Source organism: Camelus ferus, chromosome 13 (assembly GCF_009834535.1).
Source record: "Camelus ferus isolate YT-003-E chromosome 13, BCGSAC_Cfer_1.0, whole genome shotgun sequence".
NCBI classification, from domain to species: domain Eukaryota; kingdom Metazoa; phylum Chordata; class Mammalia; order Artiodactyla; family Camelidae; genus Camelus; species Camelus ferus.
The window spans coordinates 11,794,183-11,820,720 of record NC_045708.1 but is presented as its reverse complement, the minus strand read 5'-3'; the positions used below and the strand labels follow the sequence as shown (position 1 = coordinate 11,820,720).

The 26,538-nt window shown below is 52.6% G+C and overlaps 1 protein-coding gene across 1 annotated transcript in view; it reads right to left on the bottom strand.

Annotated features, from left to right (window-relative positions):
* The window catches only part of ACTL8 (actin like 8), a 108,820-nt gene that overhangs the window by 81,060 nt on the left and 1,222 nt on the right, over nucleotides 1–26,538 (bottom strand). Inside the window, exons 2-3 of the mRNA XM_032495299.1 lie at nucleotides 26,395–26,534; nucleotides 25,416–26,188 (exon numbers count right to left, since the gene is read on the bottom strand). The gene's annotated coding sequence lies outside the window, so the exon portion shown is untranslated. The remainder of the gene's footprint in view (nucleotides 1–25,415; nucleotides 26,189–26,394; nucleotides 26,535–26,538) is intronic.

Below are 26,538 nucleotides of genomic sequence, written 5' to 3'. Positions count from 1 at the left end.
CCCAGCACGTCCTGGGCACACAGAGGCCCCTTCCTACGTCTGTGTGGTTGATGGTACTTCCTGGCAAGGAGCTGACCCTCCTCCAGGCCAGACTAGCTGCGGCCCGGCAGAGGGAACGGGGCTGCAGCAAAGAACAGGGCGGCAGATACGCACACTGGCGCCGGCTGTTTGTTCAGGCATTCCGTTTGGAATGAATCTCCTTTTATCCCTGCAAGTGAAGTCTCCCGGGCTGGGCAGCTCGTTGGAGGTGAGTGTCTGCAGTGGCTTGGGCCCCCATTTATCACGCAGGCATTTGATGGAATATTCCTCCTGGAGGAATTGCACTCCCAGACACTCCTCACGCTCCTCCAGGGTCTTTGAAACTTAACAGGAGGTTCTTTAAAGGGACAGGAGAGGCGTGCTGCATCCCAATATGTGGCTTTTGAACACGTCAACATTAATAGAGGTCACCGTTCCGGGGGACACAGGGCCCTTCCCAGGAATAAATCAACAGCTGGCGCCAATGGCCAACCAATTCGTTTTGCTCAAGTTTCCCTTTCCATCCTCCGCTGGTGCCAGGGGGCTAGAGGGGTGGAGGAGGAGGAGGCAGACATAGCTGCACCTGCTTTCCTGGGCCTTGGAGGGGAGAATCCTGTCTGAAAGAGGCCTGGATTGGTCATCCGTCATACTGTCCCTGCTGCCACTACCAGGTTCAGGATCGCAGGGTTTCAGCGCAGGATAACAATAAGCTTTACGGAGGGTTTATGGGAGTGAGGCACCAGGCTCAGGGCTCAGGGTGCAGCCTCTCGGTTCATTCTTACAGCTCTCTGGGGAAACTGAGGCCCAGAGATGTTAGGGACCTTCCTCGAAGTCCCACAATCAGTAAGGGACTAGCTTGATCCTCAAACTCGAACTCACCCTGGTCCAAAGTCTAACCTTAACCAGAGAGGAGAGGCAAGAGGTAGTGCCCATGTGACCACATGACCTAGCCTTCTGGAGAAAAGCTATGAAATCTGGAGGCAGCTTGCCTTGAAAAATACACCCTGGGCTTTTCAAGCAGACAGTCCTGGTTTCAATCCCTGCTCTGCTATGCCCTGGCTGTGTGGCCTTGGACAAATGACTTGACCACTCTGAGCCTCAGTTTGAAAACATACTCTCAGCGTTAGCCTGAAAACACTGCCCCTCCTGCAGGGCCTCTGCACAGTCATGGGAAGGGGGCTATAGAGTCTGCGTGACTGTCACCCCTCATTGTCCCAGGCCCCTCTGAATTTTTTTCCTAAGACTTCACTGTGTACAATAATGCAGGCATATAACAGCCTGCCCCTGCGACTGGTTCTGCCAAATTCAGAACTCTTAACCAATGCTCGGATGTGTAATGTTTTATGTTTCTGTCGTTTCTCAGTTACTGATTGCTTTATCAATAGTGCTGCTTGTGTGAATCCCAAGATTTATCTGGTTCTGCCCCCACCTCCCCATGTGGCTCTGGGCAAGTCATTCATCCTCCTGGATCACAGAGCACAGGAGCTGGGAGGGAGGGACCTCAGAGATCATCAATCCAGGCCTTTCATTATATCAGTAAGAACCACAGCAACAACCCAAACCACCTAAGAAGCTTATGGTAGACCAGTACTCTGGTGCCCACCCCTGGCCATGCCCCCTGCCCTGGCCTCCTTGCATTTCTGACCTCATAGAGGCCCCTCCCATATTGACCCTGGGTTGGGCCACATGACTTGCTTTGGCCAATGGGATATGCACAAGCTGGAGCCAGTGGATGTTCTCCAGGTGCTTGCTCTTTGGGGCTTTTTCTCTTGGAACACCCTCTCATGGAATGCCACCTTGAGACTCCCAAGCAGTAAGGAAGCCCAGGCTGTGGAGAAGACCCGGCAGAGAATCTTCACTGAGCTCCCAACCCACAGCCAGCCGCCACCGACAACCCCGTGAGTGACACCACCCTGGATGCCCCAGGCCAGCCAAGCCCACACTGGCTGCAGCTGCACAAATGACCCAGGCAACAACAGTGACCATCTCAGTTGGCCTGGGACTCTCTGGTTTTAGTACTGAGAAGTCCCGTTTCCCAGGAACATGCCTCCCCCAACCCCCACCCCAGTCATGCTACCAAAACAGACAGATCAGAAGAACCAACCCATCAACTCATAGAGTCATGAAAAATAGTAAACAATTATTGTTTTAAACCTCTCAGTTTGGAGGTGTTTTGTTTTGTAGCAACAGATGGCTAACTGAATTGTGCGCCTAGTATGTGCCAAGCACTGGACTCGACCTTTGAGATGAGAAGTTCTAACCTTCACAACAGTCCTTTTAAGACGGTTTTATTACCCAACAAGTGAAAGACATGAGGCTCAGACAGGTCAAGTGATATCTCAAGGTCAGGCACTCAGAGCTAGGGTTCCAACCCCAGCCTAACTCCAGCACCTAAGCAACACAAAAGCCCAAGTGTTATTACTGCTATTTAGCAAATCGGAGTAACAATTCAGAAAGATCTGACTTTCCCAAGGCCACATGGCAAGTTAGTACACGGGGCTACCTCTGACATCCTGAGTTTAATAATACAGATATCTGTATCAGTCATCTAGGCCATAGCAACGCTGTGTAACTGTTGCAGAAAAGTGTGTTACAGCTCAGTTGTGACAGCAACCTGGATCCAGCCAAGAGACCAAGCAGCACTCGGAGAGTTGAAGAGCTCAGGCTTATTACCCCAGCGGGCCCAAAAGAGTTAACACTCCAAGCTGTGGATCCCCTCTGTAAGTTTACACAGGCTTTTATAGGCTGCCAATTTACACTTTGCAACATCATACGCAAATAAGTTATAAAAAAGTTGACTAATTAGGAACAAGCTTTGTAGAAATGGACCAATCAGGAGGGAGAGAAATAATCAATCAGGAATGAGCTCCATGCAAATGAAGTACTACAAATGGGCCAATCAGGAGTTAGCTCAGGGAACCAATAGAATTTTAGGGGTAAGTTCCACTTTCCTAGAAGTAAGACGTTTCAGAGGCAAAAAGTGAGAGCCGCTGGGCCAGGGAACAGGATGGTGCTGGCAGGAGAGTAGTGGCCCTGCCTGGGGGTCCTGCCAGTCTTTTTCATGGGACTTCCCACCTCATAACAACCATTAAAAACTCAGTGGCTTAAAACAGGCATTTATTTAGCTGAGTCCGTGGGTCAGTTGAGTGGCTCTGGTTTGGGCTGGGCTCCTATGTCTGAGGTTTGGCTGTTGGCTGATCCACCGGGGCTACTTATCTCCTCTCCGTGTATCTCCCATCCTCCAACAGGCTAGCCCGGACTTGTTCTCACGACAAAGCAAAAGCGCATGAGCAAACAAGGGGAAACGTACAAGGCCTAGGCTTGGATCTGGTGCGGCATCGCTGCCACCACATTCCCACCTGGCCACAGCGATCATGAGGCCAGACCAGGTGCAAGAGGTGGGGAAGTAGACTCTGCCTGTTGAGTGAGAGCAGCTGCGAGGTCTTATTGCAAACGATAGAGGTACAAGAGAGACTGGAAAACTGAGATTGTTAATGCAATCAATTCAACACACTAGCGTCTCTACCATGTCCCAGGCAGTGTGCTGGATATTTTATACTTGTTACTTACTTCTTGAACCATTCCTAGAATTTAATTAGATGCTATTATTAGACCCCATAATCCAGTTCGTGGAAACTGAGTCAGGTGACAATTAAGCAACTAGCCCCGGGTCATATAGCAAGTAAGTGCCAGAGGCAGATTTCAAGGCCAGGTCCATTTTGTCCTTAACCACTGAGCCGCCACACCAGCACAGCCAGCTTCCCACAGCCGGCTCCAGCCCTGACATTCTGGAGGACAAGAGGCTGGGCTCTCTCAAGGCTCCCACCAGAGTCGGCCGTTTCTTCCCCAGCCAGAAGTTTCTGCTGATGCGGCGGGAAGTCCTGCTCACAGAGATGAAAGCTGTTTGCCAGACAAGGCAGCTCTGCTGACAAAGGACAGGCTTCCTTTCGAGTTGGTCCTCCGGGAGGGGAATAGGTGGGAACCACCGGAGGTGAAGGAAAGGGTTCAGTGTGCAGCTGGTCCCAAGGCATGCAGACGAGGGGCAGGGAGCCCACAAGCTTCGCCTGCATCAGCAGGGGTCCGAAGCAGCACGGGGTTAGGGGACAGAGGCTGCTTGAGCTACTAAAGCAACAGAGAAGATCCAGGCCAATGGCTTCTGGTACAGATGGGGAAACTGAGGCCCAAAGAGGAGCCGAGACTTAGGGACACACAGCCAGATGGAGGCCACCTAGACACCAGACACTCCTCCTGCCTGCTGGTCACCCAGCTCACCCCTGCATCATGTCGGGGACCTCCCTATGGACTCCCAGTGAGAAAGGGGCCCAGTAAAGGCAGGGGTCTCACATTGCCTGGTCCTCAGGTCCCTGGGGAAAGTCAGGCCTCAGGGTATTCGGGGGCCCAATGAGCTATTTCTGTGTCTTTCCTTCAAGGAGATTCAACGAACACGGACTGATCAGCAAACACCATTTATTACGTCCGCTGCTCCTGGAGCTCTGTTCTGTGAGACAGATAGCGCTTCTTATCTCAGCCTAGAGAGCGGGGCGGGGGAAGGCTGGGGATGACGATCCCTGCTCTAACGATAAGGATTTGGAAGGGCCGGCTTCCGCAGCTGTGAGCCAACAGCACCGGGGGCACACGTGGCGTCTGCAAAGGGAATTTTACAAAGTGGGGCCCCTGGCTGCATAGAGGACACAGCGGACACACACTCTGGATGCTGTGCAGTACAGGCCTGGCTTCTGCCTGCAAATCCCTGGGTAACCCTGAGCAAGTTGGGCGACCTCTCTGGGCCTCCTCCCCATTGATTCAAGTAGGGTATGGATGCGATTAGGGATTTTCAAAGTGGATCCCTTGGGACCACAGTGTTCCTGGGATGGCTGGGGAATTTTGAAGGCGAGATGGTAGAGGAACGGGGGTTGGGGAGTGGAGCTCCGGCCCTGACCCCCAGCCGCTTCCAGACTAGACTCACTTTTATCTGCTTGATGTTCTGGGAGTCCACATAAGATGTCATTTCAACAAAGGATTTCACTCCTTTCAAGGCATCTTGAAAGCCTGGACTAGATGAGTCGTGAAGGCCCTTCTGGGAGTCGAAAGGGACGAGGATGGGCGGGGGAGGTGGGGAGACGAGACTAGGGACCACATGATGGGGGAGGGGGTGTCAGGACTAAGAGGATACAGCCTTGCCTGACAGAGCTCCCCACATCCACCCATTTCTCCACCTCCTTCCCACCCAGTGCCTCCCCTATGCCTTCCTCCCTTGAAAAATGTGTTACCTGCCTCTCACCAGGTGGTCTGGCCCCAGTGACAGGGAGGATAGGACAGAGGAAGGAAAGCTGGCCCAGAGGTTCTGCTGCAGAGGCAGAAAGTGTGAGCCAGCTGACAGACAGCTGTAGCAGGAAAGAGGTCCGGCTGCCAAGCCCAACCCACTCTTCCTGCTGTGTGACCCAGGGCATGTGTCTTCACCTCTCTGAGCCTCCATTTCCTTCCCCTATGAAATGAAGAAAGTATAGTGCCTCCCCCATAGAATTGTGAGGCTCAAATAAGATGTCACAGTGCTCAGCACAGAGTCTGGAACAGAACAGGTGCACATTAAGAAGGACAAAAAGTAACAGAAGCCCAAATGTGGTTTTTGACTCCAGACCATTGGCAAAGCAGGGTACTCCCAAGTCCCCGTGGCTTGGGGAGGGGAGAGGGATTGATCAGTGGGGTCAGAGATATTGGACACCTCTTGAGTAACTCTGCAAATCCTCTCCCCACTTCCCACTCCCCATCCCTTCTCCAGCCTCTGCTGCAGGCTTCCAGAAGCTTCTATGCAGAGGCCACTTCCCAGCTCTGAGGATGCTGACCTCTTGCTTCTTTCCCCTTCTCTGAAGCTGCAGTGGGACTCATGTGCACTGCCGGATTTGGGGGGAGTGAACACCCCTGGGGCCACCTCAACCAGCGGGGGACGGGAACAAGTTGTAACTGTTTCTCCCTCCGCCCCCAGGAGGACAGTTCAGAGACGCGTTTCCTACCTCTTCTCAGAAGGTTCCAGCAAGACAGAATACCAGCCCTCCATGCCAAAACCTAATTTGATAAATCTTGCGTTCATCTCTATTCTATTTCCCTGGTCCTTGGGATCAACCCTAAATCAACTACCCGGACCCAGCTTTGTCTGAGAGTCTGCTTTCTGGTTGGGGACCCAAGCTGAGACAGCTGTGCTCCAGGAGAGGGGTCTCTGCAGTCATGAGCCTGTTGGCACTGCTCGGAAGGCTTCAGGGAGTCTCTTAGGGTTACCCCAGGGTCCACTGTCAACCACCAGCCCCCACGTGGCTGCAGGAGGTGGGGAGCTGAGCTGGGAGTGCCAGCTGAATGTCTCCCCAACAAGTTCAAGAGTACATCACTGTCCCTGGAAAGGATTCCACCAGCGTGGGGGGGGGGGGGGAAGGAAGGGCTGAGGCAAGTGCTTCTTATGTCTCAGGGAGCCCATGCCCTCCCCCCTCCAGTGGCCCACACTCAGCAGGAAGGTATGGAAGCTGATGGAAACTTCCAGCAAAACCCTGAGTCAGCTTCCTCTGGAGGCACCACAGGATCAGAAGCACCAGGACCACAGCCCAAGCACGAGAGGGACAGAGAAAGAGAAGGGCAGGGGACGCTGAGGGCCCGCGAGTCAGGCCAGCTGAGTCCTGCTCTGCCACCTCCATGCTGCGTGACCTGGGGCAGGTGACTTAAATCTCTGAGCATTCCCCCACGTCAGGTTGTCATGAGGATCAAATGAAGTTAAGGGTGTGAAGGATTCTGATGGTGCCCAGGTCATAGAAAACACTCGGTGATTTTGGCTAAGGTTATGTGTGGGTTTTTGTACTCTGCTTTCTCTGCAGGATCGGGGGAATCTGTGGCCAAACCTGAACGCACCCGATCTCATCTCAACTACAGGGTCAGGGGAGGCACTGTTATACCCATTTTCTAGATGTGAAGCCCAAGGCTCAGAGAGAACAATAGATTTGTCCCAAACCACGTAGCTGGTAGCAGGCAGATCTGGGATTTCAGCCCAAGTCTGTGTGACCTCAGAGCCCATCACCTAAAAACCAAAGCTGATTTAGCTCTGTCACCATCCTTCTCTCTCACACAGTTCCTTTAAGGGAATCCCCATGGGAAGTACTCCTGGGGCTCACAGTTCCTCAGGCTGGCACTCACAGACCCCTGGCCTCTTCCCTAATCCCATCATCTCCAAACCCTGGCCCCATCCCCCAGAGGGCCTGGTCAGGTCTAGAATTCTAAAGTAGGAACCACACCTCCTGGTCACACCCCTGATGGAATGGGATGAGCAAAGCCAGATGGGATCCAATCCCAAGGTGCCCCTTTACTGGCTGTGTGACCTGGGGTAAGTGACTTCACCTCTCTGAGCCTCAGTTTCCTCAACTGCAAAAAGTGAATTGTCACGGGGGCTGATCTGAGGTCCACTGAGACAGCATAGAGAGTACACAGCAGGTGCTTAGGACTCCACGGGAACGGGCTGCTTGTGGGGTGGGAGGAGGCTGTGTTCCCAAGCCCACCATAGAAGGATCTAGCATCCAAGGCTCCCGTGCAAGGTTCATCCACTACCAGAAGCCTCAAGAGGTGGTCATGCGACTCCACAGGCAGAGCTGAGGTCAAGGCCAGGGGGCCCAAGACTTAGTAACCACGGCAGAACACTGGCCCATGCACGTGCCAGTGGGGCGCTTGGCCCTCCCCAGGTGAAGGGCAGGTCACCGCAGCAAGGAGCAGGGAAGGGGAGGGGGAGCTGACCTTGAACATCCTTCCCTCTCTTAATCAACCCTGAGGGCTCAAAGCATTTCCACCCCACTCTCACCACCAACACCCCTCCCAGCCCCTGCTGCCCATGGGAGGAATGGTTGGGAGCAGGAATTTGGGAATTGGACTGCCTAGGTTCAAAGTCTCACCTTAACTATTCCCAGCTATGTAACCTTGGTTTAAAGAAAAAAATTCCTTGTCTACCTGAGCCTCAGTTTCTTCAACTCTTTAAGTCAGTTTTAAGAAAATAAATGAGCTAATACATATAAATCTGTTAGAATAGGGTCTGGCACATTGAAAGTGGTCAATAAATTTCAGCTGTTCTGATTTGGGGTTCTAACCAAGGTTCCCCACAGAGTCCCCCTTCATGCACTAGCACCCCCACCGCACCCCACTGCCCCCCACCACACCACACCCCCAGTCCAGGCAACCGCGCTGTCTCGACTTCTGACACAATGCAGATGACATAGAAGAAGGCGGGAAGGTATAAAAGCAAGGATTCCCACCCCAGACCAGCTAAGCAATCCCTGGGCTAAGTGTGAGGGTATCAGAGAGGAGAAGCAGCAGCTAGATTCTGGCGGAAACTCCATAAAGATACGGAATCCCAAGACAAAAAGGCCCCATCTGCCGCTCCCAAGTCCCTGCATTGACACAGAATAAGAGTAGAAGAAATGTTTGCTTGCAGGGTCCAGCCAGAGGGCCTGAGCTTGCTGTCTGCCGGGTCCCCACATCCCAGAGGGAGAATGTTCTCCACTCTGACGGCCATAGGCTGGGAGAGCCTGCAGGATCAGGAGTGGGGTGGGGACAGGCAGTGACTAAATGATTCAAGAACTAACTGTGCAAGAACATCCCAAGCAGTGAAAGAGGCAGGGGGCGTGGGGAGCCTGAGCCACAGAGATTAGGTTTCTGCCCCTGGTCAGAATGGAAAGTTGAAATAAAAATTAAGCTCAGCTTTAGAGCAATAAAAAGGGCTGCATTTTTTTCACATTGCAGTTGATGGATGAGCTGTGTGCCAAAGGCAAATACATGTAAAAAATTGAAAACACTGTGTTTTCAGGTCCCCTACTACAAGTCAAGTAACACTGGCCGTGGACAACTTTATATTTCTTTATTGAATGGTCCTCGTCTCCCATCATTTGAGGATGGATTCCTGGAAGTAAAATGGCTGGGAGTCAAAGGCTACTAACTGCCAGAGGCTTTTAACACAATATAGAAGCACTCTCTTCCAGAAAGCTCAGACCAATTTCTGCTCCAGCAGCCAGGGATAAACAGCCTGTCTCACTCCACAATCTCCCACATCAAGGAACATCATTTGGTCCACCTTTGCCAATTTGTTGGGCCAAAAATGAGAGTCTCACTGTTTCCATTTGCATCCTTCAGTTACTAGGACGAGGTGCTACAGTGTGTTTTGGGAAACTCGGAAGTGTTAGGATGACAAAACCCTTGTTAAGCGTGCGTGTGTGTAAGATGCCCACAACAGTGAGCTGGCTCTCCTCTCCTGGGGACGCTCCCTCCCCATCGGCGAGCACCATCCTGGTGTGTGGCTGCCCTGATCCTCAGTTTCCTCATCCATTGTGAATGCACCAAGGCGGCAATGGCTGAGGGCCTGAGAAGGCCTAGAAAGTTCCAGAAATGGATCAGAAGTGAGAGATCAGGGAGAATCACTTCCCTTGGGAACCAGGAAACAAATGTCACAACAGCTCCAGTGACTGAGCACGAATGCTGGGGAAACTGAGGCTCAAAGACATTGAGCGAAAGTCCGCTGCTGGGCTGGGGAGGCCATCAGGCATGAAGCCTGTGCTTCTTCCTGGCACCAGGAGCCTCCCTCTTGGGGTCCCTAGTCAGAACCAAAAGATGTGGGCAGGATGGGCCCCTCCTGCTTCCCTGTTCCTCACAGGTCCCGCCCAGGACTGTCTGAGCTAAATCAGCAGTGTTTGGTTCCCAGGTTTGTCTCCCAGGCCTGAGACAGGAAATCCTGCCCCTCTGGAATGCCTGGACAGGGCTGAGAGGCTTAAGATACCCATTGTACAGATGAAGACACTGAGGCTCAGAGAGGATCCCGGCATGCCCTGGTTACTGCCTGGCAGGAGGCAGCAGAGATGTTAGAACCCAGGTGTGTCCCCATCCCTGGTCCCTCCTGGGTGACCCCAGACTCTGACCTTCCACTGCCAAGAGGAGGTGGCAGGCACCTCTCTGCAGGGCCTGAGTGTCTGACAAGGTGGGAGGGCCCAGAGCTTCTGAGCAGTTAAGATTCTCAGGATGTGGAAACACAGAGGCCGGACACTCTCCTCTGAGGCTGAGGGAGGCAGAGGCAATGATTTACAAGCACCCTGGGACAATGTGGGGACCAACTCTGCAGATTCCCAGCACCTCCAAAAGCCGCCTGATTTTCTGTTCCTTCCTCTCTCCATCTTCCTCTGTCCTGCCGTAGTCCACCGCAGACTCAGCTGCTCGCCCAGCCCCATACCCAGCAGCCGCTCCGCTCCCACCAGCTGTGCTGCCCTAGGCAGCCCCTTCCCCTCTCTGACCCTCCATCTCCTCATCTGAAACTGCAGGTGATAAAGTCACGCCCCCAGGACTGTTTTGAGGATGGCTCCCAGCACTTCGTAAAGGCTCAAAAAATTGTTTCTTTCTTGAGGACACACAACCCAAGTCCCAGGACTCCCACCCCTCTCCAGGCCTGCGAGTCCCTCTCTCTCCTCAGGGTGAATCTCCAGGGACACCCTCGCTGCCCCTTTGCCCCCTGTTTTCCCAGAACCCAGAGTCAGGAATGTCTGTTCCTTCAGAATCATTTCTCCCAGGCCTGTTCTCCGTGGTTCTCCATGGTCCTCCAGGGCTCAGTAATTTTTGAATGAATAACAGGGAAAACAGGGTCCAGAAAGTTGTCACCAGGAACCCCCTCCTCCAGGAAGACTTCCCTGACCCTTTACCCAGGCTGGGTGAAGGGCTCCCCAGTGATCTCCTCTGAAGCCCAGAACTATTCTTTTTTTAAGGATAGGCTCTGAGGTCCAAGGATTGACTCTGCACTAATAAGCTGTGTGCCTTTGGGCAAATGACACAACATTTCTGTGCATCCATGTCCTTACCTGTAAAAGGAGGATAATAATAACAGTATCTGCCACGGAGAATTGTTGTGAGGGGTCAGGAGACAGGTACTGCACACAGCGTGGCGTCAGGCACGTTCTGAGCGCTCAGAGAGGCAAGTGGTTATTATTAGCGGTCACGAGCATCACTCAGTATTGTCTCATTTACCAGACTGTCTTTTGCCACCTGCCCATGAACTCATCAACACCTGTAATGAAGACTGGCGGGTGCTTGTCCAGACCTCCACGGAAATACTCTGCAAACAGCTATTTCCCATTAATGATGTGGATTAAGTGCCTGATAATTTACCTGTCTTTCTCCTGTGAATCTTAGAGAGCAACTGAATAAATTAACTTTTTAAAGGAACTGGAATCTGGCGGGGAGAGCCCTTCGTCCCGGGACGCCTCCCCGCTCTGAGCCTCCCCGTGGACTCCGGCGCCCCCTCTGATGTCTGCACCTGCAGCTCTCCTCCAGCGGCTGGGGCTGCTTTGTCCACGACTTCAAGGGGGTGAGCTGTCTGGGACTCTGCAACCCCAAGGCTGGCCCGTGGCCAGTGACTGACAGATCGCCGGCCAAGTCCAACTCTGCGGTGTAACTTACCCTCCAGAATCCCCGTCAGGGTCACGCTGAGGCCTCTGTCTGCAGGGCTTTGCCTGAAATGCTTGTTTGGCAGGACCCCCTGCCTTCCCCGACCCTGGCCTGCCTCCCTCACTTCCTCACACCCAAATCCTTGTCTCCCCAAGCCACCTAAGACAGTGGCAGAGGTCCTGCCCGCCTCTACACTTACTCTTAGTACAGTATACAGACACGAGCTGCTTGGTCAGTGTCGGGGAACTATTGAACCAAGTGATGCCCAAGGAAAGATTTAGCAGGTCAGCCAAGGGAAGAGTTCTGAAAGGGAGAAGCCAAGGCTGACAGCCCGTGGGTCTCCCCTGAACCCACCCCACCCCATCCATGCATAGCCCCCTTCCTCGCCCACGCTGAGAACCATTTGCAGTCATAAATGTTCAGTGGAGCGTGTGGTCTTTAAGGCACGGGCCTTAAGCTGCATAAACAAGGTTGTAAAATTTAAAGGCAAATCAGCCTGGGATCCCAGGGACAGCCACACTGACGTCACAGCTGGGAGCAGGGCTTGGAGGGAGCAGGGAGGAGAAATCTTTCGACAGCATTAATTCTGGGAAAGGAAGAAGGGGGGACTTGGCCCCGACTGGTGATTGCTTCTGTTTGGTTGTAATCATTGGATCTGAAATGATCGGATGGTAACAGGCCCACATTTAGACCGTGCCACAGTCAAGGGGGTGGGGTATTTGGTCTCTTCCAGAGAAAATCCATCGTCCTCTCTGCAGGTGTACAAGGGACCCAATACAGGATTGTGGGTATCTGGGCTTCGGCCCCAAGTGAACAAAATGAGCTCCGGCCCTCCTAGAGTTTTCATTCTAAAGGGAGGGAAATAAACAAATAAACCATAACAATTTTAGATACTGATCAGTGCTGTAAAAGTAAGATTGGGAAGGAAGCCCACTTTAGATTGGCAGCTCACAATGGGATGGTACCTAGTGATACCTGTGTGAGGAGGGAGGCACTGGGCACTGTCTGCTGCTGGCCACAAGGCCAGGCTGCTCCCTCTGCAGGCCGCTCCAGCCTTCTCTCCCTGCCTCCCTTCATGGCAAACTGGGCAGCTGTTTGCAGATCAGACCCATCTCATGCAGTCTCACCCACTGGGATTTCTCACCCAGCTTCCCAACGCCACACGACACTAGCTAAGCGGTAGGCTCTGTGGCCGGAGTCCTCGGGTTCAAATCCCAGCTCTGCCACTTACCAGCTGTGTGCCCCCTGGGCCTCATTTCCTGATCCGTAGAACAGAAGTAGCGACAGTATCTTCTACAACGTTGGGATGATGAAACAAGGCAGGGCACGGCACGCAGCAAGCCCACAGGAGGGCTAGCAAACCTTGTTTTTACCATTATCAGTCTTTCCTTCCCAACTGACCCAAGGTGCCTCTACAGCCAACATAAGCAGACTTAGCAGGTTGGGAGTAACAGTGAAGGCCAAGAGTGGGGGCTTCCAGGATGCCTGCTCCAGGAATCTGGCTGAGACTGGAAGAGAAGAACCAGTGAACTGGAGACAGAAGAAGCTGAGGTGGGGAGAAGGGGGCTGGGGAAGAAGGGAGGGGCCTGAGAGCTCAGGATCAGGACAAAGATGCACATGGAGCCAAGCAGGGGCTGCAAAATCTCATTTAAGATGCCACAGAGGGACTCAGGGGCAAGGAGGATGCTCTAGGATGCTCTGGGATGCTCAATCACACCTGTTAGAAGGTACCACAATTTGTAAGATGAGGGAGGCAGCAAAGGAGGGGTAGAGGAATTGGGGAGGCCTGGGTTAATGCTAGCTTCAGCCACTTGGGGACCAAGTTACAAAACTTGGTGCTTCCCTAAGCCTCAGTGGTGCCATCTGTAAAATGCGGATCACCCTAGAATCCACTTCTCGGGATCATTGCAAGGATTGAATGGGATGTTGCGTGAAGTCAGCACTCACTTAATAGAAGTTAATAGAAGTCTTGTAAAGAGGCTCTGATTTTAAGATTCAGTGAATGACCCCAAGGCTCAAGATTTTATGATTCTAATTGGTTCACGAGTTTAAGATTGCATGTTGGGAGGACAGGGATCTGGTCTGTTCTGTTCACAGTTTTATTCCCAGTACTTGGCACCCAGGATTTGGCAAATAGGTGAGCAGAGTGTGTGCGTGTCTGTGTGTGTTGAATGAATGAATGGATGAATGAATGAATGAATTGGCAAGACTGACTATTCTCTGTCCAGCTTGCCCAAACCAGAAACGAGGATGCCATCCCTGACTGTTCCTCACCTCAGCATCCGTCACACCTCCTAAGGAAAGTTCTGCCACCTGCCCCTTCCTCTCTTCCCTCGGAGCCGGCCCCTCGCTCACTTGGAATTATGCCACAGCCTTCTGCCTGGCCTCCCATCTTAAAAATCTCATTTATGGACCAAAAAGAAATTCATTAACCAAATTGGGGGCATTCTGGTTCAGGGCTGAGCCATTATCAGGCACAAAAGAAAGCCACTTACAGAATTAACTCCGAGGAACTTAGGCACTGCAGGCCACAGCACTCCCTCCTTCCCGAGAAGTCCTTGGAGTGCGGGATAGGTGCAGGCACAGGGGGCTGGAGGCAATGACCAGGGCTGAGCACTCCCAGCAGGGACTGCGGCAGAGCAGGGACCCCCCAGCAGTCAGGTCACGCACTGACACCTCCTCCCCTCCTCACCCCAGGACACTCTGAACATGAGTCCAGCCGCTCCCACCTCATTAAACACCCGGCACAGGGCCCTGGGAAACGTCTTAATTAGGTGGCCACACTGGCTTGCGTAAATTAATTTGATAATGATAATGAAGTTCAGCGGGGCAGAGCTGACCACGTTTCTGAGAACAGCTGCCCCAAGCTCTAGGAATCCGGATCCAGGGAGAGGTGAAGGGGCTTGTGGTTGGTGCCTCCAGGGTGCACTGTCCCTCCTCTGTTCTCTCCAGTCCTCCCACCCCCCAACCCCATGCACTGCATCCTCTGGAGGCTGAAGGGTCTAGGGGGGACCTGTCTTATTCTAAAGGTCTCTGGAAACAAGCTGGTTTTCAATCCTGGCTTTGCCATGTGCCACAGGAGTCAAGTCACCTGAGCTCTGAGAGCCTCAGTCTTCTCTGCTATAAAATGGGTATGACAATCCTGCCTCCAACATGGGTGAAGTGAGATACACATAGAGCATTTGGCACACGCCTGGAGTACATAGTGGGTCCTCAGGAAATAGCAGCAGTTGTGGTTATACTAAAATAAATTAATGAAGCCCCCTCACTGCCCTTGTGTGTCCATTTTGAAAATGATGCTACTGGATAAATGATTAACTCCTGATACTCATGAGCTCTCTCTCATTCCAGGCTTTCTGTTCCCTTTGGGATTCAAAGGGTTGAAGAATTCAGTTAAGGTCACAGCTGGTAAGTGGTAGATGGGGGATTTGAGCCCAGTTTTTCTGACCCTAAAGCTAAGCCCTTACCACCACCCCAGTGCTAAGGAGGGACAGCTGTGCCGACGTGCAGCCTGCAGACAGGTGGGCTGGGACAGTGCCTGAACACATTTGGTGACGTTTCCCTTCTTATCAACCTGTCGATTGCACGGAGATTTAAACAACCTAGAGTTCACACTGGCTGTACACCATGGGTGGAAAGCGGGGACCAGGAGATCTGGGCTCCAGGCACAGCTCTGTCACAAATCTCTGTGGCATCTGAGCCCCTACTCGTCCCTACAAGCCTCTTTGCCATCCATAAAGGGGAAGGAAGGTTTCTAACTCTAAGCAACATTCCAGCCCAATCCCTTCCACAGGTCCTCCTCTGAGCCACCCTGCTGTTACATTTGGGGGTGCCTGAAACTTCTCACTATGCCTCCTGCACCCTGACACGGTGTTAGCCCACAGAGGCTGAGCACACTGCACTCCATCCCCTCGGAGAGCAGCAAGAAGGACTAAAGGAAGATTTCAACTGTTCCCTGATTCTACGTGAGGCAGCATTGTGGGGATGAAGGATGCTGAAAACGGAAGTTCTCCTTGGGATGTAAAATCCTCAAGCTGGGGTACATGATAACCACCGATCAGCAAAGAAGAATAACAATGATAGTGTGAAGCCTTTTTTCTCCCTGCGGAACGAGAGAGATGCATCGGGTGTCTAATTAGCAAAATATTAGATAATTGGTGTAATCTGGTACTGTTCCCTTTTTGACAGCCTCTGCCATGCTGTCCCATTTCAAGCTTGAGCTGCCAGTAAGATCAGTTGATAATTGTAATACTGAAAATGAAAAATCAAATCACAGTCATCGGAGGCTCCCATTAAATTGATTTAAGGCTGGAGAAATTAATGGGCTTCCCTTGCCTATCTTCCCACCCTGCGCCTGGTCTCTGCCTCGCTGCTCCGCCCCAGAGCAGAACCGCCACACGTAGCGAGAGGATCAGTGGGGCTCTGCCACTCAGTCTCTGACCTGCCCCCACCCTGCAGAATGGTCAGGAGCCACCTCCCTGAAGGCAGTTGTGAGTTCAGTCACAGAATAAGGTGCGGCACCCAGCCCCGGGGCCCCGGATAGAGCAGGTCCTTTCCTTTCATTTCCTATGAGGACTGAGCCTCTGAGACAGAACCAGTGCAGCCCAGGCTATTTCTAAGTTCGATAAGGCCAAGAAATGGACTCAGTATGATATATGTCCCATTAGTTCGAGTGACAGAAATCACCTTAAAGAAAAAAGAACACTTATTGGCTCATAAAACTGGGAAGCCCAGAGGGAGAGCTGGCCCATTGACGTCACCACACCACCTTTTTTGTCCTCTCCCATGGCGGCTGGAATTGTTCTGAGCTGGCATAGGGATGGGGATGGGGAACATGACCACAGAGAGCTTCTGGGTTCACGTCATCCCAGCTTTGCAACCCCAGAAGAAAGAGCCTCTCTCAGCCAGCGTTTATATATAAAGCCCAGGGGAAGGGCCCTGACTGGTTCGTCTAGAGTCTCATGCCCTTCTCTGGGCCAATCACTATTGCCAGGTGGTTTAATATTATATTGACTACACCCAGGTCTTAACCCAATCCTGTGACTGAAGAAACAAGGTGTTAATAAGACTGCACTCCCACCAGGTGAGCAGGTGAGGGGGACATTCCAAAAGGGTACTTTTACTACCAGAAGAGGGGGAGGTATGTGGTTACACGAAACAAACCACTCCAAAAGTTAGCATCTTAGAATAACACCCTTTGTTATGATCTGTCATGATTCTGTGAGTTGACAGGGCTCAGTTAGGTGGCTCTTCTGCTCGACGTGACATCAGTTGAATCTGTCGTCACCTGGGGACTCGACGAAGCAGCAGTGTCCAAGACGCCTCACCCATGTGGGTGGCATCCATGGCCGGGACTCTCTCAGGTCCTCTCTGTCTCCATGGATCAGCCCCAGTCATCTCTCCATCAAGGTAGCTGAACTTCCCACGCAGCAACTCAGGGCTTCCAAACACATGAAAGCAGAAGCTGCCAGGCCCAGAAGTGGCATAGCGTCCCTCCCATCGTGTTCCATTGTCAAGCAGAAAAGCCAACTCAGATTCAAGAGGAAGATAAAAGACGTCTGAGTGGTGGGCAGTGACAAAGAACCTTCAGCATCTTTAACCCACCCCAGGAGGGACAGGCAAACAATGGCAGCAGGTGTGCCACCTAAGGTTCACCCATCTGTGGATTAACTTCAGAAGCACTCACGGAGGCCCTGCTCCGTGCCAGGCCTGGGGCCAGGGGCTGGGCCTGAAGTTCCTTCCCTCAGAGAGCTCCCCTCCATGGGGACACCTGTCCCTGGGCTGTTGTGCATTTGTTGCCATGGAAACCAAGTCATTCTGGAGGCACAGCTGGTCCTATAGTTCTTTTCCCCATGATGCAGTCCAGTGAAACACGGAGAGAGAAATACTCAGGGGCTCCAGCGTGGGTTCTTTGAGCTGCCAAATGTTGGTCTTCTCACTCTCCCTCATCAAAGCAGAGAAGTTCCGGAAACAAATTGGCCTGTGTTTGAAAGTCCAGGGCCTCCAAAGACCAGTCCTCTGGCCTGGTCCCTTCAGCTCTCTGTGCCTCAGTTTCCTCATCTCTAAAATGGGGTTGATAATGCACCCCATATGGCTCTGAGATGAAAATGGACTCACCTGTAGCCAGGCTAGTACAGTGTCTGGCACACAGGAGGTGCTCAATAATGAGGATGTGTTAGAAGGGTCACTACCACCCCTCACTGTCTCGACCTGTTCCAAGGTCTGTGCTGGGTGTCGAGGAAACCCCGCCCTGTGGTTTCATCTCAGCTTATTCAGCTTCCTTGTACCCAGTGTGCAAAGCTCTCCTTCTCGCCTCAGTCCTGAGCATCACAGGAGAGAGCTGGCCCCAGAGTCCTTCCATGGTTTAACTGTCCCCAGGAGAGCGCCGGCCCCTCTGAGCCCCTCCATCCCTGCCCGCGGGGCTCTGGCCAGCTCAGAGAGGTTGGACTTGACATGCTTATTTCATTTCACACACATTGAGTTTGAGCCTCTTGAACCTCATATCCAGAGAAACATGCAAATGGATGCAAATGAGTCCCTGATTTATGCAAAATACCATGCAAATACATGTCCCTGGATTTGCCAAAGGAAAAGGCCTGGTCACCTAATTTAGCAGAAATAACAGGGGGAAAAGATCATGTCTGTCAGTCAGAGTTAAGTTCAGGCTCAAAGAACTCTGGAGGCCTTCTGGAATGGAGCTGAGGGATCCCTGGCCACCCTGGGCCACAGCCACCAAACCCTTGGAACCAGGAGCCCCCAGTGCTGAGCTTGCCAACAGAGTCCAGCTTCACAGTGGTACCCTGTTCTCCTGCAGCTGAGCGCCCTGGATCTCCCTTCCCTCCAGAGTGGGCCCTGGGAGAGGATGCTCCCAAGCCCCCTGCCCCCACATACGGCCACGTGCTCCCTGCTAACCAGGCCCACTATTACTATCACCCTCCTGAAAAGAGCCACCACTGAGTGAGCGGGTCCTGTGCCGAGCACTTTGCCAGCACTGCTCCTTTACCCCTGGCAGCCGCCTGGGATGGGAACAGTGATCACCATCTCACAGCAGATGCTGAGGCCAGCGCTCTCTCCCCTACACGCTGGGCCTGCAAGAACCTTCTCTCTTCACACCTGTGTTGCCCCTGAGGCTGGAGGCTCAGCTCCAGGAAGGCAGGGACTCTATCTGCTCACCCACTGCCCTGGCCCCAGAGCCTGGAGCAAGGCAGCCGGCAGCAGACACATGCTAAGTGCATAAAGCTGCTCTGGGGTATCACTAGCTCAAACACAGGCATGTTTTCTGCAAATTTAAACCGTCCATTTCCTAGACCCCTTAAATGGCCCACAATGGGACATCTGTCAGGCAGCACGTGTTCGCTGCACTTTGCCCTCATTTTCCAAAAACGCTTGGTGAGAGGCACCAGTGTGTGTGTCTTGAGCCAGCAGAACCAATAGAACCTTCTGCTCACACTGCTGGGTTCTCCAGGCAGGCTGAAGCAGAGCTCTGCCCCTCGAAGGGAGGTGCTCAGGGCTCACAACGTGCATTTAATGCTTTAACGCTCTAGAGGAGAGCATCTCATATCCAGACGCCTGCAGGGCTCCTGGGTGAGGTGATAATCCAGTTAAATGAGGGCTTACTATGGGCCAGGGGCTGCCCCGAGTATTTTGCATGAGTTAACTCATTTCATTCTCAAAACAGCCCACGCAGTCCATGCTGCCACTAGCCCCAATTTCTAGGAGAGGACGCTGAAGCTAAAGGTTTGCAAACAGTCTGTGGCTTGTCCTGGCACTTGAGCCCCTGTTCTCACACCTCTGTCCTCAGGCAGCAGAGGAAAGGGGCAGGGCCGGGAAGTGGGCCTTGTTTTACCACTGAGGATGGGGTGGCAGGGAGCGCAGGGTTTATTTAAGGTATGGGCATTCAGATTGCAGCCCTGAGGTCTTCTTCTGTGCTGTGTGACCCTGGGTAAGTGACTTCACCTCTCTGATCTCAGTTTCCTCATCTGTAAAGTAGAGATATAATAGGACCTCCTCTAGGAGGATCCTCACATCTGGATTCATACTGGACAGGACTTAGACTCCCAGAGGTGCAGGGACCTGTGTGTCACATGCAAAGTGGTAACAGAGCCAAAACTTGAACCCCATCTCCTAACTGAAGGCCCAGTGCCTTCTCCACCACCCAGCCCACCCATCCGTCAGGGCTGGCATCTGGAAGAATGTGTTCCCTGCAGGGAAGGAGCCCGCTGTCGGCCTCGGGGACAGGGCCTATAATGTCCAGGCTTCTCACCAGGAAAGTTTTGGCGTTTCTGTTGATATGAAAAGATGACAAGAAACAGCTCAGGTAATTATATTAATTTTCCTCAATTTACACATTCTTGCTATTTGCCATTTCCCCAGGAAAGTGTAAATGAGGACTTCAGAGCAGTTCAGCGGCGTGGTAATTAGGCCTGCGTCGTGAGAAAGTTTCCATGATGTGTCTTGTGATCAGATCTCTCCACAGTTGAGGGCCCTGCCTCCCCTCTCAGACTCGCAGCTCACCAAGGGCAAGGAATTATCTCCCACCTCAACCTGGGGGTCTCCACCAGGAGACTGGGGAGTCCTCAGAGGGCAGGGATATCTCTCCCCTATCTCCTCCTGGGTAGAAACTGTAGCTCCTCCATCAAACTGGCAGATCCTGAGAGCTGGGCTGGGTCTCCTCCATCAGGCTGGGGTTCCCTAGGGCAGGCTCGTGTCTCCCTGTTGGACCAGCAGCTTCCCCATCAAAATAGGTGAGAGGGGCTGTGAGTCCCTCATCAGACTGGGAGCTCCCTGAGAACAAGGATCTCTCCCCCACCAGACTGGGAACGTTCTAGTCAGTGGCTCCATCTCACTCATGAGACTGGTGGAGTCAGCGCAGTAAACATCCCCACATCCTGCGGCTGAAGCTCAGACTCCGCCCTTGTGTGGCCACTGCCCACATGAAGCCCCATGCTCGTGCCTGGCAGTCTAAAGAAAGCAGGCATCGGGCCCCCAAGAAAGCAGGTTTCAGGGGCTCTGTGACCCCCGTGGAACAATGGGGTGCTTCCTTGGCTCATGTGTGTGTGTACTGGGCTTTCATAGGCTCACACAAGATGCACTGGTGGCAGGAGGGCCAGTAACCCTCTGACAGGGCAAAAAGCCTGTGCCCAGGAGCCTGACAGGGCTCTGGCCTCAGGGAAGGACAGCTGAGGTCTCCCCAGCTGAGTCCAGGCTTTGGAAACAGGCCAGGAGAGCTTGGGCCGGAACACAGCCCCGACCCCTACCCCAGCCCCAGTCCCTCCCAGAACCAGACCTCCCCAGGACTGCAGACCTCTGCCCCACCGTCCTTGTCCGCCTCCCCAGGCTGCGTGCACACAAATTCCTGCACCCTCTGAGCCTCCATTTCTTCATCTCTCTCCTTTTCCAGTTAATTTTGAAGATTTGCTGAAACAATGCTCGTAGGAGTAGCAGCAAGACTAGAAGGGGTAACAACAGGAAGAGCCAATATCTAACATCTACTGAGTGCTCACAGCCACCCTGCAAGGAAGGCATTATCAAGCCACTTATTCAGCTGAGGACACGGAAGCACAGAAGGTTGTCACTTGTCCAAGGCCACATAGTAAATACATGACAGAGTCAAGATTCAAACCCAAGTCTGAATCACTCCAGAGCTCAAATCTGCTGCATCACACCTCACTGCCTCCAGGGAGCCTTCCTTGATTGAATCTCCTTGGCATCAGCCTCCTGCTTGCTGGACTGCATTTTCCATGAGGGCAGGGACAGTCTCATATTGCCAGTGACTCTAGCCTAGTGAAAAGATACCATGAGGTGATGTTTGAGATATAAACCTGAGGTTTATTTTCATCCCCTAGAAATCTTGATGAGCCAACATCTCCCTGGTCCCCATCTCACTAAAACAATGCCAGATAGTGTGTGTGTGTGTGTGTGTGTGTGTGTGTTGCAAGGGAGGAGAGGGCGGGTATTTTGAGCTGCAGGTGGGCCCTAGCCTGCAATGTGATGGTATTTGGGTTTGGGACCTTTGGGAGGTGATTAGTTCATGAAAGTAGAGCCCTCAGGAATAGGATCAGTGCCCTTATAAGGCAAGGAAGAGTGGGGGATGGGTATATAGCTCAGTGGTAGAGTGTGTGCTTAGCATGCATGAGGTCCTAGGTTCAATCCCCAGTACCTCTTTTTAAAAAATAAAAAATAAAGAAACAAAGAAGAGGAAGAGACACCAGAGCTTTCTCTCTCCATCACGCCATGATACAACAAAAAGTCAGCCTGCAAGCCAAGAAGAGAGTTCTCACCAGACACCAAATCAGCCAGCACCTTGATCTCGGACTTCCCAGCCTCCAGGACTGTGAGAAAGAAATTGTAAGCCGCCCAGTGATGGCCTTTTGCTATAGTAGCCCAAGCTGACCGAGATGGGGTGGAGGCGGGGGGTGAGGGGTACAACCAGCTTTGAGTTCCAAATTAGATATTTCTGTGCCCATAGGAGGACTATACTCTTGAAAGCCTGGCTTTGTTGGGGAAGAAGACATTTTAAAATGATAAAAGCCACAGCCAGCTCTCCTGGGCACTCACCACGCTCTCCTGGGGACATCTGGGACACTCTGTCTGAGACCCTCTCTCTGGTTGGCCAGTGAGGCAGGCTGGATGGCCAGAATGAATGGCTCTGGGAGCACCTGAGCCAGGGACATTACTGATGGGAGGTGGGGACAGATGCCCAGTGTCCTCACCCTTTGGCCGGGGAAACTCTGAGGAGTGCTCTGTATGTCCCCAGAACTCCCCACACAGGCTGGCTGCTCAGTAACACACCCTGATCTGGCTTCCTTCCCGTCCCTGTCTCACATCCCCGCTCAGTGTCCCCTGGCCTCACCTCCCTAATAAACAACTTGAATCAAAATCCTTGACTCAGGGTCTGCTTCTGGGGAAACCAAGCCCCAGCACTTCCTTCAACAAAGCCAGAGTAAAGCTCCAAGTCTGATAACAAAAAGCCAAACAACCCAATCCAAAACTGGGCAGAAGACCTAAACAGACATTTCTCCAATGAAGACGGACAGATGGCCGAGACGCACATGAAAAGATGCTCAATATTGCTAATTATCAGAGAAATGCAAATCAAAACTGCCATGAGATATCACCTCACACTGGTCAGAATGGCCATCATTTAAAAATCCACAAGCAGTAAACGCTGGAGAGGGTGTGGAGAAAGGGGAACCCTCCTACACTGCTGGTGGGAATATAAGTTGGTGCAGCCATTATGGAGAACAGTATGGAGATTCCTTAAAAAACTAAAAGTAGACTTACCATATGATCCAGCCACCCCCACTCCTAGACATCTATCTGGAGAAAACTCCCATTTGATAAGATACAGGCACCCCATTGTTTACAGCAGCACTATTTACAATAGGCAGGACATGGAAGCAACCTAAATGTCCATCGACAGGTGACTGGGTAAAGAAGTTGTGGTATTTTTATACAATGGAATACTACTCAGCCATAAAAAAGAATAAAATAATGCCATTTGCAGCAACTTGGATGGATCTATAGAGATGATCATACTAAGTGAATTAAGTCAGACAGCGAAAGACAAATATCATATGATATCACATGGGGAGTCTAAAAAAAATGATACAGATGAACTTATTTATAAAACAGAAAGAGACTCATAGACAGAGAAAACAAACTTAATGGCTACCAAAGAGGAAAGCAGGGAGGGATAAATTGGGAGTTTGGGATTGACAGACACAAACTACTATATACAGAATAAACGAGGTCCTACTGTACAGCACAAGGAACTGCATTCAATAACTTGTAATAACCTTAAGTGAAAAAGTGCATAACTAAATCACTTTGCTGGACATCAGAAACTAACACAACATTGTAAATCAACTATATTTCAATTAAAAAAAAAAAAAAAGACTCCACTTCCGAGCAGAGACTCCCACGGGCCACAGAGCGGCTCTTCTCAGGCAGGAAATCCCGTTTTAATCAGCAAGTCGGAAATGAGACAGACTAGGGAGGACAAACCTGAGGATGGACACGACCTGGGCTCCTGGGGAGGGAACGGCACTCCCACCCCACACCCCGAGCCTTACAAGTCCAGGAGAAAGTCAGGAAGGTCACAGGGAGGCTGAGAGCCACAGGCAGGGGTCTACGTCCCTGACATGCCCGCCAGGGTGGGACAGTGGCAGGGACAGCAGGGCAGGGGGTGTCTGGGCCTGCAGGGATGCGATGACCCAGGTGGTGAGTGTCCTTAAGTGCAGGGAAGTGGGGACAGCAGGAGAGGGACAGCGGGCTAGGGTACCCACGGGTAGGTGGTGAGCAACCTGCCATTGGCCTGAGATTCCCAATTGGCAGCTGCGCAGAATCCCAGCAGGGAGATGGGTCCGGCTCGCAGCTGCCTCCAGACAAGAGGCTTATCTGAAGGCTGTGTCTGCACATCAGGGGTGACTAGAGTCATTTTCCCTCTTGGGCAAGGGCAAGGGGAAGAAGAAGAAGTCACGTGGGCTGATAAACTCTGGGCCCCCAGAACTCCCGCATCCACGCCTGTCACTCCCTGCACCCCAGCACAGGGGCCCCCAGAACCACCCAGCCCACCTCGGCCTCAGAGCCTCACCCAGGGCCCCACTCCCCTGGGCTCTTCCCCCAGATCAGTCGGTTCTTTGAATGACCTCCATGTGGCTAAATCGAAGGTCAGTTCTCAGGCCTCATCTCACTGTCTCCTGGACATTCGACATGGACAATGGCTCCCTCCTCCTTCTGAGACCCTCCGCGTGGCTTCCAGGACGCAGTGCCCTCTTAGTTTCCCCTTCAGCCCGGCCAGGGCTTCTCAGGCTCCCTGAGCAGTCCCGTCCATCTCCCAGACCTCCCAACACCCGCCTTCCCTGGGCCCAGTTCTTCACGCCTCCTCCGCTCCCTCGAGATACAGCCAGGCTCACACCCGCCTCTAGCCTGGACCTCTCCCTTCAGTTCCAAACTTAAAGTCATTGTCCCTCTGCTTCTCTGCTCCAATGTCCAGTGACAACTCAAATGTAACTTGCCCCAACCCCAATTCCAGTCTTCCCCTAGAAAACCTGCCCTCCGGCAGCTATCCCCACCCCCCAGTAAACGGCAGCTCCATCCTTCCAATTGCTCGAGACAGACACCTTGGGGTCACCCTGACTCCCCTTTCCCGCCCAGCCCATCCATCAGCAAACTCTGATGGCCTCTAGCATCAGACTCCTTCCAGAATCTGACCACTGCCTCTCACCTCCACCACGCCTGTCGTGGTCCCAGCCACCAGCATCTTGCACCTGGATTAGGGTGACAGCTTCCTTGGTGGTCTCCCGGCTCCCACACTCTCCTCCATCCCTGCCCCACGCATTCTCTCAATTTAGCAGCCAAAAGTGACTGTTAGAAAACCAAAGATAGATGGTGATATTCCTCTGCTCAAAACCCTTCAATGACTTCCTAAGTAACCAAGGAAAAGGCAAAGTCCTTCCCCAATCCGATCTGGTAATGCAGGACCATCTCCCACTGTGCCCCCTCCCTCCACTGCAGCCACCCTCCTGCCTCCACACTTTGCATCTGCTGTTCCCTCTGCCTGGAATGTTCTATGGCCTCACGTCTGCTCCTCCTTTAGGTCTCTGCTCAAAATGTCACTTCCTCAGTGAGGCCTCCCCGGCCACCCTGTTTAACATCACAGCCTCCTCCCCAGTACTTTCTATGCCCCCTCCTCAGTGTCACTTCTCTCCAGGGCACAGACACCACCTGACACATTTTACTTATTGTCTGTTCCCTCTGCACCCACCGTAGGTAGAATGGGGACAGGTGTGTGTGGTCCTTTGTTCACCACAGTCTACCCAGCGCCCACCTGGAGATCCGGGTCCCAGCACATAGGAAGCTTTCAATATATTACGGAATGAATGGCACTCAGTTCCCACAGCAGGGATTGTTTATATCCCCTCCCTGAGACACAGAGAGGTTAAGACACTTACCAGATGTCACACAGCTAGTAAGTGGGGAAAGCACAGCTGGAACTCTGCTCTGTCTCCAAAGCTTTGCTCTTGGAGGCGGAGTCACCTGGTGGCTAAGAGTCTGACTTTGGTGGCAGACAGACCTCTGTCTTGGCCCTGATGCAGGGAAGTTAAGCAACTTCCCTGAGCCTGGGATCCCTCACCTGCAGAACGAGGCAAACAGAGCAGCCACTGCGAGAGCAGCTGTGAGGATGAAATGAGCCATGCCCCCAGAGCGCTTACGGTTATTATTACTCTGATCAATATCTGAAGCGAGCACCTCCTCTGCTATGCGCGGCACGTCCTCCGTGCGCCTCGGGAGCCGTTTCCGACGCCCCCCGTCCTCCCCCGCTCTGTTGTCGGAGACCCGGGAGATGAGCTGTTGACTGATATGATAATTTCACTACAGTAGCGGAGTCAGTCATTTTCTCAGTGACGGATTTCACGGGCCCCATCCCATCTCCCGGGTCCCCTTCAGCTGAGCGATCTGCAGGTCTCAGGATCTAACAGACACGCAGAGCTCTCAGACGCCAACTCCCGCACGAAAGGGGGGACGTCTTAAGATGAACATTCTGCCTCAGACCGTTTGGAACAAGGCAGGCTGCGACGACATAAGGAACCCTCACAAAGCTGCCACCGGAGGAACATTCAGGCGCTTTCCGTGGACTTGTTACCACCGTCCTCAGCGATTCTGCAAGGTGTCATCGTCCCCGTTTGAGATGAGGGAACCGAGGCCTGGAGGTGAAGGGATGCTTCTGGAAGACACACAGCGAGGCTTTGGCAGAACTGGACTTGATCCCGGCCTGCCAGACCCTAGACTCCAGGCTTGTTCACCGTCCCATTGTCCCAAGTGGCCTCTACTAACCCATCACCATCACAGGAAAATTCTTGTCCCGCACTTGACTGATGGGATAAAGGTACCCATGAGGGCCCCACCCAGACAGGGCATTCAGTAATTCACCTGAGCAATGGAAAGAAAGACATGTACTCTATCCCATCTGTTCTCAGAGAGGAACTTCTCCCGTGAAAGGTGGGCAGGACAGTGACGAGTCTCCCTTTGATACAAAATGGGAAACTGAGGCCCGGAGAAGATGGGTTCATCTGG